At 49.9% G+C, this 15,089-nt stretch overlaps 1 long non-coding RNA gene across 1 annotated transcript; it reads left to right on the forward strand.

Moving 5' to 3' along the window:
- The first annotated feature begins 3,338 nt into the window (after positions 1–3,338).
- LOC132502803 (uncharacterized) lies at positions 3,339–14,474 on the forward strand. The gene is made up of 4 exons (XR_009534521.1): positions 3,339–3,502; positions 7,760–7,942; positions 10,607–11,462; positions 12,368–14,474. It is a non-coding gene; the product is annotated as an uncharacterized LOC132502803 (long non-coding RNA).
- Positions 14,475–15,089: the final 615 nt, after the last annotated feature.

The following is a 15,089-nucleotide window of genomic DNA, read 5'->3' on the forward strand; positions in this document are numbered from 1 at the left end:
TCAGTAGCTAAGCAGAGAAATCACCCGATGTTCTCAACCTTCACATTTCTCATTCATGCCACGTCTGTCTATGGTCTACTCTGGGACACAAACACACACACATGTACACACACGTGTGTGCACACACACAGAGCAAGGTGATGATTTGGAGCATGCAGGGCTGTGAGGGTCCCTCCACCCTCCCCTTGTTCCTTCTGCAGCTCAGCTGAGATCACTGTGATTTCCTGTTACTTTGTAATAATTTATGGCAAATCTAATGTGCCCGCCGCTGTGTGAGCTCATCCGAATCCCCTTCTATTGTCTGAGCCTCATACCAGGAGACATCCTCTGAAGGCCCTGGCATCATCACTCGGTGATTTATGGCGCCAGCTGCCCAGCCGATTGAGGCCGACCCAGTTGGAGGCTTGCTGCGCTCAGGAGAGATGGTGGAGAAAGATCTCGTCGGTTTGTTTTATCCCCAGAGGAGAACAAATCTGACAAGTGAAGATTTTCAGAAGCTTCAACCAGACAGTGCATTACATTTTCTGCTGCTGTGTCCTTAGAGGAAAACCTGGCTGGCTGCAGATGCCTCACGGGCAGCTCACGCTGATCGTGTTTAAAATCGACCTCAGACCTGCTCCTGCTGCCGTCTCCCCATCTCTGTGGACGCTAACTTCATCTTCTGGTTGCTGGGCTAAAATCCTCAGTCATCCCTGACTCCTCTTTTTGTCAACTGCCAGCAGCCTGAGGCTCTCATTCCCGGTTTCCAATTCATTAAGAAATCCTGTTGCTTTTCTGTTCACAATAGATCCAGAGTCTAATCACTTTACCTAACCTCCACTGCCCTCACCCAGGTCCCAGCCTGGACTGGCCCCACTGAGTCCATTCCCCACATGGCAGCCAGAGGGATCCTCTTAAAACCTGCTCTTCTGCTGTAGAGCCTTCCATGGCTCCCACTTCCCTCAGAGTAAAAATCAAAGTTCTCACTGTGGTCTCAAAGCTCTGTACGCTCTCACCTCCTGTGATGAGAAAAGCAACTGTTTTTGTTCTGAGTTGCTGCCCAGACAATTTATGGTTTGATAACCCTGCTCACATCCAGAGTCCGGACATTTAGAGTTTAGGCTGAGTTTAGGCTGCCCGCCACGAGTTCCCACTTTGATCTTCCCGGGGCACATCTGAAAATAACCACTTAGAGTTAAGCCCGCAAAAAGTTAGCGATCTCTGTCCCAACCACCGTAGAAGTCATCAGTGCTCCCTACCCTGCTTTCTGTCTTTTGCTGGCTGGTGACCTGGGGCAGAAGACTGTCCTTCTCTCCCCAACTCATCATGTGCCCTCGCTTCTGGGAGGAATAAATCTTGTGACTCTGCCTCCTTTGTAGGGGTGTATTGAAACTGCATCTTCCATGAGAACAACCCCGTGGGTTTCACTTCCCCAAAATGGGAGCTTGGATGCTGAGGGAGCCACCTGTCTCTGACCCCCGTTTTGGGTGGCTTGCGCACATTTTTTTTTTCTTTTTTAAGCCACACTGCACAGCTTGCGGAGCTTGCGGGATCTTAGCTCCCTGACCAGGGATGGAATCCAGGCCCCCAGCAGTGAAAGCACCAAGTTCTAACCACTGGACGGCCAGGGAATTCCCAATCTACACATTCTTTTTTTTTTTTTCGGCTGTGCAGCATGCGGGATCTTAGTTCCCTAACCAGGGATTGAACCCGTGCCCCCTGCAGTGGAAGCGTGGATTCTTAACCACTAGACCACCAGGGAAGTCCCAATCTGTACATTCTTAATGCAACATACCAGCTCAGGCTTCTCAGCACACGCCCCCATGCCCTTTCTGCCTTCGTTTCCCAATATTGGCCCCTTCGCTGACTCAGCACCAGCCACACTGGCCTCCTAACAGTTCCTGAAATTTTCCAGGCACATTCCAGCCTCCGGGCCTTTGCACTGGCTGTGCCGTCTTCCCCTTTTAGGTGAACCGACCCCTTCTCAGTGGCGACGCCTCTGCTACTCTGCTTAAAATTGCACCTCCTGGGTTCCCTGCCCTGTTTTATGTTTTGTCCTTAACGCTTACCAACATCTGACATAGTACATGGGGGAGATTAATAGAATGGGTCTTAGAGCACTTGAAGCAGTGCCTGCAGATGGAAAAGACTACACAAGTGTAAGCCAGCATTAGGTCTAAGGTATATGTAGTGAGAAGAAGAGGGGAAAAGCACACCTACTCCATCTTCTGGGAAGCACCAGTCCTACCACTACTGTGGTTTAAAAGCAGGGACCTCTAAGAGTTGCTTTGAGCTGCACATGACTTGTTAACAAAATACAGTTTCTGTCAAGATCCAAGTTGACAGTTATTAACTTCAGTTCTGCCACTGTCTTTTCTATTTTAGAGGCAGCGTATGTTCTGTTTAAGGTCCTGGACATTGTCACCAGCCCTTAGAGCTGCCAGATTCTGAGTGCTGTGCCCACTGGGCGATCAGCCGCAGTGCCCTGGGGGCTGGTGTTCATAGCATGCTGCCTGTACCCGCGCTCCGCCACCAGCCTCCCCACCCTTCTCTGCCTCTGCAAGCAAACTTCTCCTTGCAGGACCTTTGCACCTGCTGAGCCCTCCTCCCAGGATGCTTTTCTCTTCCCCCTTCACAAGGGCATTACCACGCATCTCTCAAGGTTCAGCTCCATCATCGATGGTTTCCTTAGGAGAGCTTTCCCTCAGCCCCCAAGGCTAGGTCAGGTCCCGTATTATAGGCGTCCCTAGCACAAGCGCCTCTTGTTTACAACGCTAAGCATAGCTGACATTCATGCACGCGGTACATTGTTTTGTGACCTCCTCCCCCTACACACCCTGTGAGGACCACCAGGGCAGTGACTTATCTGTTTTTGTTGACAAGGGTTTCTCCAGCACTCCACGGTGCCGGTTCCACAGTGCTGGCTGGCAGGCGCTCAGTAAATATTTGCGGAATGTATGAATAAGTGGCCCACACTCGGTGTCTAATAAACAATGGCTTCCTCAAGCAAACAGCACAGAGTCTGGCACAGAAGATGTGCGAGCAGCATATTTTGGCCTTGGCTTCCAGTCCTCACCCTCTACGCCTTTCCACCTCCTCCCACTGCCCGGCTCCTCCCACTCTTCTAGCTCCTCCCACTGCCCAGCTCCTCCCACTCTTCTAGCTCCTCCCACTGCCCAGCTCTTCCCACTCTTCTAGCTCCTCCCACTGCCCAGCTCCTCCCACTCTTCTAGCTCCTCCCACTGCCCAGCTCTTCCCACTCTTCTAGCTCCTCCCACTGCCCAGCTCCTCCCACTCTGGGGGCGGAGTTTGCTTTTCTACCGCTTGATTTTGGCTTTAACCACGTGGCAGGTCCGAGCATAGCCCTTGCTGGATTTTACTTGCGCTCCTGCTCCTCTTCCATCCCCACGAGGAGAGGATGCTGGTCCCAGAGAGAGGATGAGAGAGCTGAGCCTCTGAGCCGCTCCATCACCCAACCTGCAGCGGCAAAACCCGTCCAGGTGACGCCTCCAGAGACTGCCAGGTGAGCCAGCCTAGAGCAGTGGGTCCCGGCCACCCTGCACCCAGCTAAATCGATGCTTATTGTGCTATGCGCTGAGCTTCTGTGATTGTTTGCCGTGCAGCTTATAGTAGGTGTTCAATAAAGCTTTGTTGCATATTTGAACATACAGCCACAGGCAATGAAAGGCATGCTGATAAAGCACCCAGCAGGGACGTAGTAGGTGCTTAACACGCGATGTTCCCTTCTCCCCACGTCTTCTTCTCTAAACACCAGTAGGTCATGGAGGGCCATATTTGGAACATCTTGGCAATCTTTACACTGTTAACACTTGACTATTAATTAGGACAAGGGACCCGGATTCCACCAGCCACCCGACTGCCCTCAGTCAAACAGGGCATATCTATCTTTCTCGATTTCTGGTCCAGCAAAGTCTCTTGTCCCCCTAGTGAAGAAGCCCACGTCCGGCCAGAAGTCACTCCACAGCCCCAGACGGGGGTGGCTGCCTTTCTCTCTGCAAAAAAATGGAACGCTCTCTCTTTATCCAACTGGGCTCCTGCTATTTACTATAAATAATCAAATAAGATCTTCTCCCTCCCTCCCCTCCCTCCCCTTTCACATGCAAAAGCCATAATTATTTCAGTGCAACATCCTGTCACCAGTCCTTTCAAAGGAGACAATTAGTGCTGTCTGGGGACCCAATATTTCATGTTTGTACACAGTGATTATTTCAGCAAAGAAAGTCGAGAATGAAACCTGGAGCTGTGTGTATCTTTGAGACACCCCTGCTTGCTCTCTGCCACCCAGAAATGAGACTTCCCAGGCCAGGCCCCGGGCCCTGTGATTCCCTTCCCCTTCCCCCTGTGTGCTCTGTGCTCACGGCTTCAGCTGGTAACCCCTTGGTGAGGTCACGGGGCCGCGCCCCTGAGATCAGAGTCTGGGTCAGGCGTACTGACTGTGGATTTAATAAGACACGGTTCGCTTCCGGCAGGCGGGGCCCGGGGGCAGGTCCCAGGGAGCAGAGACCTGCTGTTCCTGGCCGTTCCTGGCCATTAGCTCTCAAACCAGATTTTCCACAGGCTTCAGAAGGACTTTTGGACGCTGGGGACAGGCTGGTGCCACATCAGCTTTACACTTAGACAGCCAGGCCAAGCCTGCTGCAGGTAAAGAAGGGGATGGGGGGACTTCCCTGGTGGTCCAGTAGTTAAGAATCCGCCTCCCAACGCAGGGGACATGGGTTTGATCCCTGGTCGGGGAACTAAGATCCCACATGCCCTGGGGCAACTAAGTCCACGTCGCAACTGCTGAGCCCGCATGCCCTGGAGCCCGTGCCACAACTAGAGAGAAGCCCAGGCGCCGCAACGAAAGATCCCACATGCCACAACGAAGATCTTGCGTGCCGCAACTAAGACCTGATGCAGCCAAATAAATAAATAAATGTTAAAAAGGGGGGTGGGGTGGGGAGGTGGACGCCCAGGGCTGTGGTCTGAGTCCCCGTGTGGCCCCTGCACCCCTGCTTCTAATAATTGCAGCCCGAGAGAGAGGGATACTTACAGGAGTGATTTCCTGGGGCAAAAGACCACAGAGAGAGGCAGGATGGAGCACAGGAAAAGCACAGGAAAAGTAAGCGTGTGGTCTCAGCCTGGTTCCACGCAGGGCTCTGGGCTCTGGAGCGTAAATTGCACCAGGGTCATTCCTGTCTTCAGCCAGGCAGGTCAGGGTTTGTGCGTGTGTGTTTTATATATATATAATGTTTTTTGTGGGGTTTTATTTTGCTTTATTTTTTATTTTAGTAAATGTACATGCTATAGACTGAATGGTGCTTCCCCTACAAAATTCACACTTTGGAATCATACAGTATTTGTCCTTTTGCCTCTGGCTGACTTAGCATCACGTTTTTGAGGTTCATCCATGCCGTAGCACGTATCAGTACTTCATTCTTCCCCCCCCCCATATACACTCTCTCTCTCTATTTTTTTTAATAGACTTTATTTTTTAGGTTCACAGCAGCTTCATTACTTTTTATGGCCAAACAATATTCTATTGTATATGTAAACCACATTAAGTTCATCTGTTGATGGACTCGTGGGTTACTTCCACCTTTCGGCTATTGTGAATAGTGCTGCTGTGAACATGAGTGTGTAAGTATTTGTTCACATCCCTGCTTGCAGGGGCGGGGGGGATGTCTGTTGTCCCCACTGCCATGTCAGTCATTGGTCATATTGCCAAGCTGAGAGAGAACTTCATGGTCAAAGTTAAGAATTTTTGTTGAGGAACAATACACAGGAAGGTGCACAAATCTTAAATGTGAAGCTAGATGGATTTTGCACATTTACGCTAAGGTTATTAGCACCCTGATCCAGACGTGGAAGATTTTGATCACCGCAGAAGTTGCCCTCATGCCCGGCAGAGCCCACCCCTCCCTTCTGGGGGTCCCTATTGTTGGGACTGCATCACGTGGATCCCTTATACCCATTCCCAAACCTCACTTCAATGAAACGACAGCGGATGAGCTCTTAACAGGCACGGTGTCCGGCTTCTTCCGCTTTCCGTTGGTGGCGAGAGTCATTCATGTTGACATGTAAACCAACAGTTTGTTCTTTTTAAATTTCTGTGCAGTTTTCAGTTGTATGAATAGAGGGGCTATTTCAGAGAAAGCTGCTGTGGATGTTTTCGTCTATGTCTTCTTTTTTTTTTTTTTTTTTTGTGGTACGCGGGCCTCTCACTGCTGTGGCCTCTCCCGTTGCGGAGCACAGGCTCCGGATGCGCAGGCTCATCGGCCATGGCTCACGGGTCCAGCTGCTCCGCGGCATGTGGGATCTTCCCGGACCGGGGCACGAACCCGTGTCCCCTGCATTGGCAGGTGGACTCTCAACCACCGCGCCACCAGGGAAGCCCCTCGTCTATGTCTTTTGATGGTCATTTGTAAGCATTTTTCTTGGGAGCATGTCTGGAAGTGGGATTACTGAATCATAGACTAGGCATGGGCTTAGCTCTAGTAGCTAGTGACAGTTTTCCAAAGTAGCTCTCCCAGTTTTCACTGCCATCTATGACATCTGGGAGTTCCAGTTGCTCTACTTATCAACACTTGGAATGCCAACCAAATGTACATAGTTTTGATATGACATGGCCCCCAAACATTGTTCAGTGCGTATCCAATCAGAGTCCAATCAGGAAAACAGAAATCACCCTAGGTGTTTCAACAAAAGGAGTTTAATGCAGGGATTTGGTCACACAGGTGACGGAAGAGCTGGGAAGTCCAGTGGTCAGTAACAGCAGGAAGCCACTGCCGTTGCTAAACTAGAAGGACAGATGGAGGAGGTGGTGGTACCCAAACTAGGAGCTTGGTTCATCCAGCGGAACTAGAGCCCTGGCAGGGCTGTCTGGCAAGAGCTAGAGATACAGTAGACATGCAGCAGAGATGCAGTCACTACTGGAGAAAACCACCAAAGGAGGGAATTCCCTGGCAGTCCAGTGGTTAGGACACCTGCTTCCATTGCAGGGGGCATGGGTTCAATCCCTGGTCAGGGAACTAACATCCCGTAAGCTGCGTGGCCAAAAAAAAAAAAAAAAAAAAAAAAAAAAAAACATAGAAGAAAGAAGGGGAGAAATACTCTGAACACTCTAGGTGCTCCCTTCCTCCCGCCCTCCAGTTCCAACCGGTGCCTCCCATTGGCTGACACTGGGTGGAAGCCAGCTGATTGGACAGCCCAGCAAATAAAGGTCACAGCCAAGGGTAGAGCAAGCAGGCAAAGACCTGCACACACAACAGAGGAGCCGCTTGCTGTGCTATACTTCCCTGGCATGGTCTTCTACTTTAGGCGTGATTTAAGGATAACTGGTTATATTAATTTTTTTTAACTCACTGGTTCACTTTAGAACCTAATCCACAGGTAAAGATTCTCTACTAGTTTTTAAGGTCCGACTCGTTATGGGTGCCCCTGCTCTCAGGCCAAATGTCAGCGGGTCCCATGTCACAATCCCTTCCCAAGATGCCTTAGAAAACAGAGGGTTGCCCTTTTCCTGCAGGAGGGCTGAAGGGCACTGGCTAAGTAAGCGTGTGGGCTGAGAGCTGGTCAGCCTGGGTTTAATTCCCGCCTCCCCTTTGACAGCTCTGTGACCTTGGCCTTTTCTCAGCCTCTGAGCTTCAGTTGTAAATGAACAATAACACCACTTCCTGGGCTGTTGTGAGGCTTAAATGAGCTAGTCTGAGTAAAGCAGCTTAGAACAGCCCTGGAACACAGTAAGCATTCAATAAATGCTTGTTTGTTTGTTTTTCAGCAGCACCTGGGGTGAAGGAGTGCCCTCTACACCTGTCACAATTGCAGCGTGAATAAGCCCGGGCTAGCGACTTTAAGACCAGAGTACCTGGGATTAACTAAAGTAACCCTCATGAAATGGACAAGTGGCTTAAACATCTCCCTGCAGAGAAGCGACAGACGGAGGATAATTCCAGTAATACAGGTGAGCAGTAAGAAAACGGCTGAGTAATACTAGAGGACATATGCATAAATTACAAGTTAAGAAATATTCCTATCACGGGGATTGGTGCTCAAGTTTTATTTTTATTGTCACAGGGTACGATCAGAAGTGTCTGGAACATTCTAGTTTGGCTGACCTTCGGAGGAGAGTGGGGTCACAGAATCCAGCTCTCATGGGGCTGGTTAGATTGTGTTCCCAACTGGTAGGGTACTGTTGGTGGTACGCAGGATAATTTTAGCTGGTACACAGTTCAGCTGTTTCTTTTAATTTGAATAACTTACACATTTACTGTAACATGGACTAGAGAAAAATAAAATAGCACATATGTCTTTGGGCAATATTGGTGGAATAAAATTTCCCCAAAGACCTACATCCTCCCAATGGGCTCAGTAGTCTTACATAAATTGCAGTAAAGTGATGGCTTCAACTATGTATGAGCAAATGAATTTAAATAGTTAGAATAAGAAAGCGGTTTTTACCACACCACCTATGGTTTATGGAGACAGTCTGTGTAGGAGAAGTCTGGGTTTGGAGGCTGGGGTGTGGGGCTGGAGGAGAGGATGCTGTGTGTGTTTGTGGGAGAAGGAGGGCTTTAGCTGGATCTGCAACCTTTTAATTCTGTAAAAGGAGAGATCTGAAGCAAATTTGGCAAAGTGTTAATATCTGTTTAATTCGCGTGGTTGGAGATAGACAATCTGTTACTGTTATTAACTTTACCCTTTCTATGTTGGAGATAGTTTGCAATTTACAAGATACTGAGAAAATGAATTTGGAACAGGGATGATGTAATAGCTGCTGGAGTTTAGTTTGCTATTTGAAATATTTTTCCCTATGGTGGGTAACACTTGATGGGTTAGAGGTATTTAAATCACATTGCCTCTACACACAAGTCCAAAATATACAAGCATGGCTGGGTCCTTCTGTCATTCCAAATGTCACCTCTGTGATCAGTGCTAAGGCCTCAGGAATACCCTCAAAAAAGATCACTTCCTTTCAAACAAAACAAGGCTACTTGGAGGCTACCCCCAAAACTTTGAAACCCTGTGACTGCTTGGACACTTTATTGTCATTATGAGTTAGGAAAACCTTTGAAAGAGAACCCTGGAATGGGAGTTTAAACAAGATAGAAGTTTACTTCTTAGAAGAAAAAAATCAGGAGGGAGTCGTGGCTTGCATCTCATGGTCTAATAGGGCTGCTGCAGCTCCAGCCACCATATCTGAATTCCAGCCAGTAGAAAGGAGAAGGCCAGAAGACGACCATTTCTCTTCCCTTTAAGGATCCTTCCCAGACATCAAACATACTGCTTCCACTTACACCTTGGTGGCCAGTACTGAAACAGAGCAGTATGCCTGCGTGCCTGTGGTGCAGGAAGCCAGACTGAGAGTGGGAATTTGCAGCAAAGTAAGAATTTATTGCACGGCACCAAGCAAGGGAGTGGGAGACAAGCCTCAGATCCACTCCCACTTGGTGTTTGAGTTAAGGGTTTTTTTTAAAAAGAGGAAGAACAATAGAGGCTGAGATTAATCATCATCATGTGACATTTCTTAATCAGGATTCAGGATGTCTCTGGTTTATGATTTTCTGGTCAAATGATCCATGGTTCAGGTGTCTGTGAGCTCATATTGCCCTGGAGAAACACCCTGAGTTTGTACGTTAATGATGAGATCTATAAGAGCAATTTTAGTACATTAATGATGTCATCAACAACTGCAATTTTAGCATCTGACTCTGGGTGATTAGTGTTCAGTTAGCACAGGATTGAGGTCAGAGGGGACAAGAAAGGGAATAAAGGTTTGCAGAGTGAGATTAATCATAAACTCAATAAGGGAACTCAGCGTTAGGAGGACTCAGTTTCAGGACTGAATTGTTCGGCCACACCTAGCTGCAAGGGAGCCTGGAAATGTTGGCTTTATTCCCACCAGCTGTGCGCCCAGCTAAAAGTCAGGGTTTCTCTTACTCAGGAGGAAGGGGCCATTGGATTTGGGGGGACAACTAGGACGGTCTCTGCCACTGTGCTGCCGGGGTGGGGAGCCCAAAGGGCCCTGGCTCGTTGCCCTCCAACCACCTCCTTTTCTCCTGGAGCTCAGGGGAGGATCTGGGGGCTGTGGCCATGAAGTTTCATTGGAGTAACTCTGCTTTGCCCACCACACTGTTCTTGACTAGGACTGGGGATTCATAGGGTGAAAAGGAGGTGGTACTTGGGGGAGTGCAGGTGAAAGGTCCATCTGCCGGGTTCCAACTGTGCATCCTCGGAATTACTGCCTTGTTGTAAATGGGAATAAAAGTTGTACCAGCCCCCGAGTTGTCAATCCGTTTTATAGGATTTAATACTTAGGACATTAGTGACCGAAAACTAACTTCCTTCCATCCTGTCCTCCCCTCCCCTCCCCTCCCCTCTCCTTCCCTCCCTCCATTCCCTCCTTCCAATGAAATATACATACATATGCATTTACATATATATGTAAAGGGAACTAATCTTAAGGTGCAGCTTGATGAATTTCCCCATGTGTGTATATACCCAAGTAACAACCCCCCAGCTCCAGATACACAACATTTCCAGCCCCCAGAAGGCTCCTTTGGGTCCCTTCCTTGTCAGTAGCACCCACCCTGCTGAGTGAACCACTATTCTGACTCTCTCCCCGTAGGTTGGTTTCCTGGCAGAATTTCATAGAAATGGCGTCATCCAGAACGTGCTTTTTTGTGTTTAGCTTCTTCCGCTCAACATAACATCTGTGAGATCATCCACGTTGTGTGTATCCGTGGCCCCATTTCACGGAGGAAGAAACAAAGGCTCAGACAGACTAAGGGAAGTGGTGTCAGAGGAAAGCCCCAGCTCTCCAAGGACGTCCCGTTCTCTGTTTGAGCACCGTCCCCTGATGGTCCATGCTGATCGCCAGCCCAGGCATTCCTTCCTGTGCTGAGGCTTCCTGCCACGCACAGTCGATTGGGGATCATTCCATCAGCAAAGGCTCTGACCTGCTAAATCTCATCCATCAGACTGGCCATATTCCTTCCAACTGAGCTGGTAATGTGATCATGTGATCACGCTGTGGCGACTCGGTTCCCGTGGCCCGTTCGTCATCACTTCACAGGCGCCTTCTGTGGACTCGGGCCAAATCCTCTGTGTCAGCACCGTGTGTACCCTGTTGCACCCCACAGGTGACCCTGCAGAGGTTCCTGGCCGCATCTGTGCACACAGACGCGTGTCCACTTGCGCATGTGCCTCTCTCTCTGGCAGAAAATCTTTGAGGTGGAACCCAATGGGCTGGGTTTAAATCCTGACTCTACTACTTACAGGCTGTACAACTTTGCCCTAGTTGCCCTCTCTGTGCCTCAGTTTCCCATCTGTAAAATGTGGATGAAGACAGAACCCACTTCTTGGAGTGTATTCATTTCCTGGGCTGCCACAACAAAGTACCATAGACTTAGTGGCTTAAAAAACCGAAATCTAATCGCTCACAGTTCTGGAGGCCAGAAATCTGAAATCAACCCATCAGCAAGGTTGGTGACTTCTGGGGTCGCTGGGGGAGAATCTATTCCGTGCCCCTCTCTGAGCTTCTGGTGGTTGCCGGCCGTCCTTGATGTTGCTTGGCTTGTAGATGCATCACTGCAATTTCTGCCTCTGTCAACACATAACTGTCTTCCCTCTGTGTGTCTCTGTGTCCAAAGTTCCCTCTTCTTATAAGGACAGCCATCATTGGCTAAGGGCCCACCCTGATTGGTATGACCTCGTCTGAACTTGGTTACATCTGCAAACCCCCCATTTCCAAATGAGGTCACATTTACGGGTTCCAGGTGGATGTGAATTTTGGGGAGACACTAATCACCCCAAGACATGGGTTAATATGAGTTCATCTCTGTGCCATGCTGAGAACAGCCCTGGGCACCTGCATAAGTCATGTTCCACAGTAGCATTTGTAATCATCACTGGCACATGGGAGGAATATAAATCCCACTCTCTTTTAGGTGGCTGTCGGGGAGGGAGCTCCCCGGCGGCCCAGTGGTTAAGACTCGGCGCTTTCACTGCTGGGGCCCGGGTCCAATCCCTCGTCGTTTGGGATCGAAGATCCCACAAGATGCGAGACTTGGCCAAAACAAAGAAAGAAAGAAACAAACAAAAAATGGCTTTGGAGGGGTTCTGTTCCATGTGGCCAAATAAAACCCTGACAGGGATGTGAACTTCACCATGCCTGAGGCTGGCCAGGTCCTTCCCAAGGACCCTCGTCTGTCTCCAGGCCCCTCCCCCTCCCCCTCAGCATTCAGCTGCATCATTCAGCTGGGGAGGGTGCAAGCAAGCAATAAAACAGAGGAAGCTTGCTCCAATTCTGGCTTTCCAACAAGGAGAGCTTAATGAGGCAATTAAGCAGAACTGTTTTCTCTTTTATCTCCCTCTCCATCTTCCCCAGCGTTGTCGGTGCCCGGAGCTGGAGGGCCCTTGAAGATGAGAAGAGCCTGTCCCCCTCGGTTGCAGGAATAGGTGAGGAGGACTCAGAGGGGGGCAGCGGCTGGGCCAAGGTCACACAGCGAGTCGGTGGCATCACCAGCTTGGCCAGCCCTGGCAGGAGAGGGGTTGGAACGGCCCACGTGGGGACTGTGGCAGGCTGGGATACACGGGGCCTGGCCAGAGAGCGACGTCACTGTGAAGTGGCACTGCCCAAGTGGACGACATGGACTCTGTGTATGAGGTCAGCTGAGTTTTCAAGAGAAGCTAAAATCCACCTTTATAAAGGATGCCATCTAGTCATTCAAGGTTCTAGAAAACCCAGCGTAGGCCACACAAAGTGGTCCTAGCTGAGAACAGTGTCTTCACTCAGCTCCTGGGGTGCCCGTGGTGGGCACAGCCCAGAGGGCAGATGCGGAGTAGCGTTTGGTCCTGTGTGTGCAGGGTGTGCCTGGGCTTCTCCTGGTCCCCCGCGTAGTGAGATGGGAGCTTCCTGGCCCGCCTGCATCAGTGTTCCGTCCAAAATCCCCTTCCAGCCAAGCGGTCTTCAGCAGCCTGCCACGCGCAGTGTGTGTGTTGTGTGCTGCACAAAGGCGCCCACTGGAGAGGGGACTGGGGTGCTCTCGGGCCGTGCTCGGCTTGTTGCTCAGCTGCTTATCCTGGAAGAAGCATTTGATTGTTGTAATGCATCCACCCAGGCAGTTCTCTTTTTCTAGTTCTCACAGTGCTGGGTCAGTTTGGGTCCTTCAAGAAGATGCCAAGGGACTTCCCTGGTGGCGCAGTGGTTAAGAATCCACCTGCTAATGCAGGGGACATGGGTTCGAGCCCTGGTCCGGGAAGATCCCACATGCCGCGGAGCAACTAAGCCCGTGTGCCAGAACTACTGAGCCTGTGCTCTACAGCCCGCGAGCCACAACTACCGAGCCCGCACGCCTAGAGCCGGTGCTCAGCCACAAGAGAAGCCACCGCAATGAGAAGCCTGCGTACCCCAACGAAGAGTAGCCCCCACTTGCCACAACGAGAGAAAGCCCGCGCGCAGCAATAAAGACCCAATGCAGCCAAAATAAATAAATTTATTTAAAAAAAAAAAAAGAAAGAAAATGCCGAGATGAGGGACTTCCCTGGCGGTCCAGTGGTTAGGACTCCGGGCTTTCACTGCCGCGAGCACAGGTTCGATCCCTGGTCGAGGAGCTAAGATCCCGCAAGCCACGTGGCACGGCAAAAAAAAAAAACAACAAAGAAAAAAGAAGATGCCAAGGTGAGATTCGACGTGCAAGTGGGCCATTAGGGAAAACAGCTCTAGGAGAAAAGGAGGAAGTGGGAGAGGCTTCAGGCTGAGATGCAACTCTGGCCTCCATGCGGAGTGAGACAGGAGGGGCTCAGGCCTCAGCACAGTTCTAAGGAAGTTTTTGTGCAGGCTGATGGGGAATCCTGGAGCCGGGGTCCCCCATCGGAGGCATCCCACATCCTGCTGGGATGGGCCTACCTTTATTTCCCTTTCTCGCTGGGTCATTGGTGGGAGCACCTGTGTGGCTCAGGGTGGGTTCAGAGCACAGCAGTGGGGCTGTCAATCAGTCACGCATGTGTCCCGCAGCGGGAGACCCCAGGGGATGACGGTCAAGGCTGTCATGGTGCTGAATCTGTTAGTGGGTGCCCTGATCTGTGAAGACACAGTTAGAAACAGCCGGCATGGTAAATCAGACAGAGAAAGACAAATATCATAGGGTACTGCTTGTATGTGGACTCTAAAAAAAGAGTACAAATGAACTTATCTACAAAACAGAAAGAGAGTCACAGATGTAGAAAACAAACTTACGGTTAGCAGGAGGTAAGGAGAGGGGAGGGATAAACTGGGAGACTGGGATGGACATACACACACCACTATATATAAAATAGATAACTAATAAGGGCCTACTGTACAGCACAGGGAAGTCTACTCAATACTCTGTTATGGCCTATATGGGAAAAGAATCTAAAAAAGAGCGAATATATGTATATGTATAACTGATTGACTTTGCTGTACCTCCGAAACTAACACAACATTGTAAATCAACTACACTGCAATAAAACAAACAAACAGCCTGCATGCAGCCTGGGATGTCTTTGACGGCTTATATTTTAGGGTAGCCATTCAAGCAAATCTTGCATTCTGGACCCTAGTAGATCTGAAATTGTTGCAGCCTAAAATATTTTCGCTCTGTTGTCTTTGAAGTCTCTCCTACCCCATGGTAGGTTTGATGCCTCATGCCCAAGGGGAACGCATGGTCCTACACACGTGTATTAGTTTCTTCTCACTGCTCTGACAAATCTCAAGAACTTAGTGACTTAACACCATCTATGTTTATTCTCTTACCATTCTGGAGGTCAGAAGTCGAAAATGAGTCTTGCAGACTAAAATCATGGTGTCGGCAGGGCTGGTTCCTTCTGGAGGCTCCAGGGGAGAATTTGTTCCTTGCCTCTTTTAGCTTCTGGAGGAGGCCTGCATTCTAGAAAGGTCATTGCTGCTTCCTCCCATCTTCAAGGCTGGGAACTGCTCCTCTCCTGCTTTCCGTCCACCTGCCCCACGTGGATCTGACCATCCTCTTCTCCTCTCTAGCTCAAGGATGAGTGAGGGGCCCGAGCCTAGCCCATCAGAGTGGCTCATGCCCTTGGCCAGGTCAGTGAGAGATTTACCTGGGATTTGGGGT

The sequence above is a fragment of the Mesoplodon densirostris genome, chromosome 15 (genome assembly GCF_025265405.1).
Source record: "Mesoplodon densirostris isolate mMesDen1 chromosome 15, mMesDen1 primary haplotype, whole genome shotgun sequence".
In the NCBI taxonomy this organism is placed as follows: Eukaryota; Metazoa; Chordata; class Mammalia; order Artiodactyla; family Ziphiidae; genus Mesoplodon; species Mesoplodon densirostris.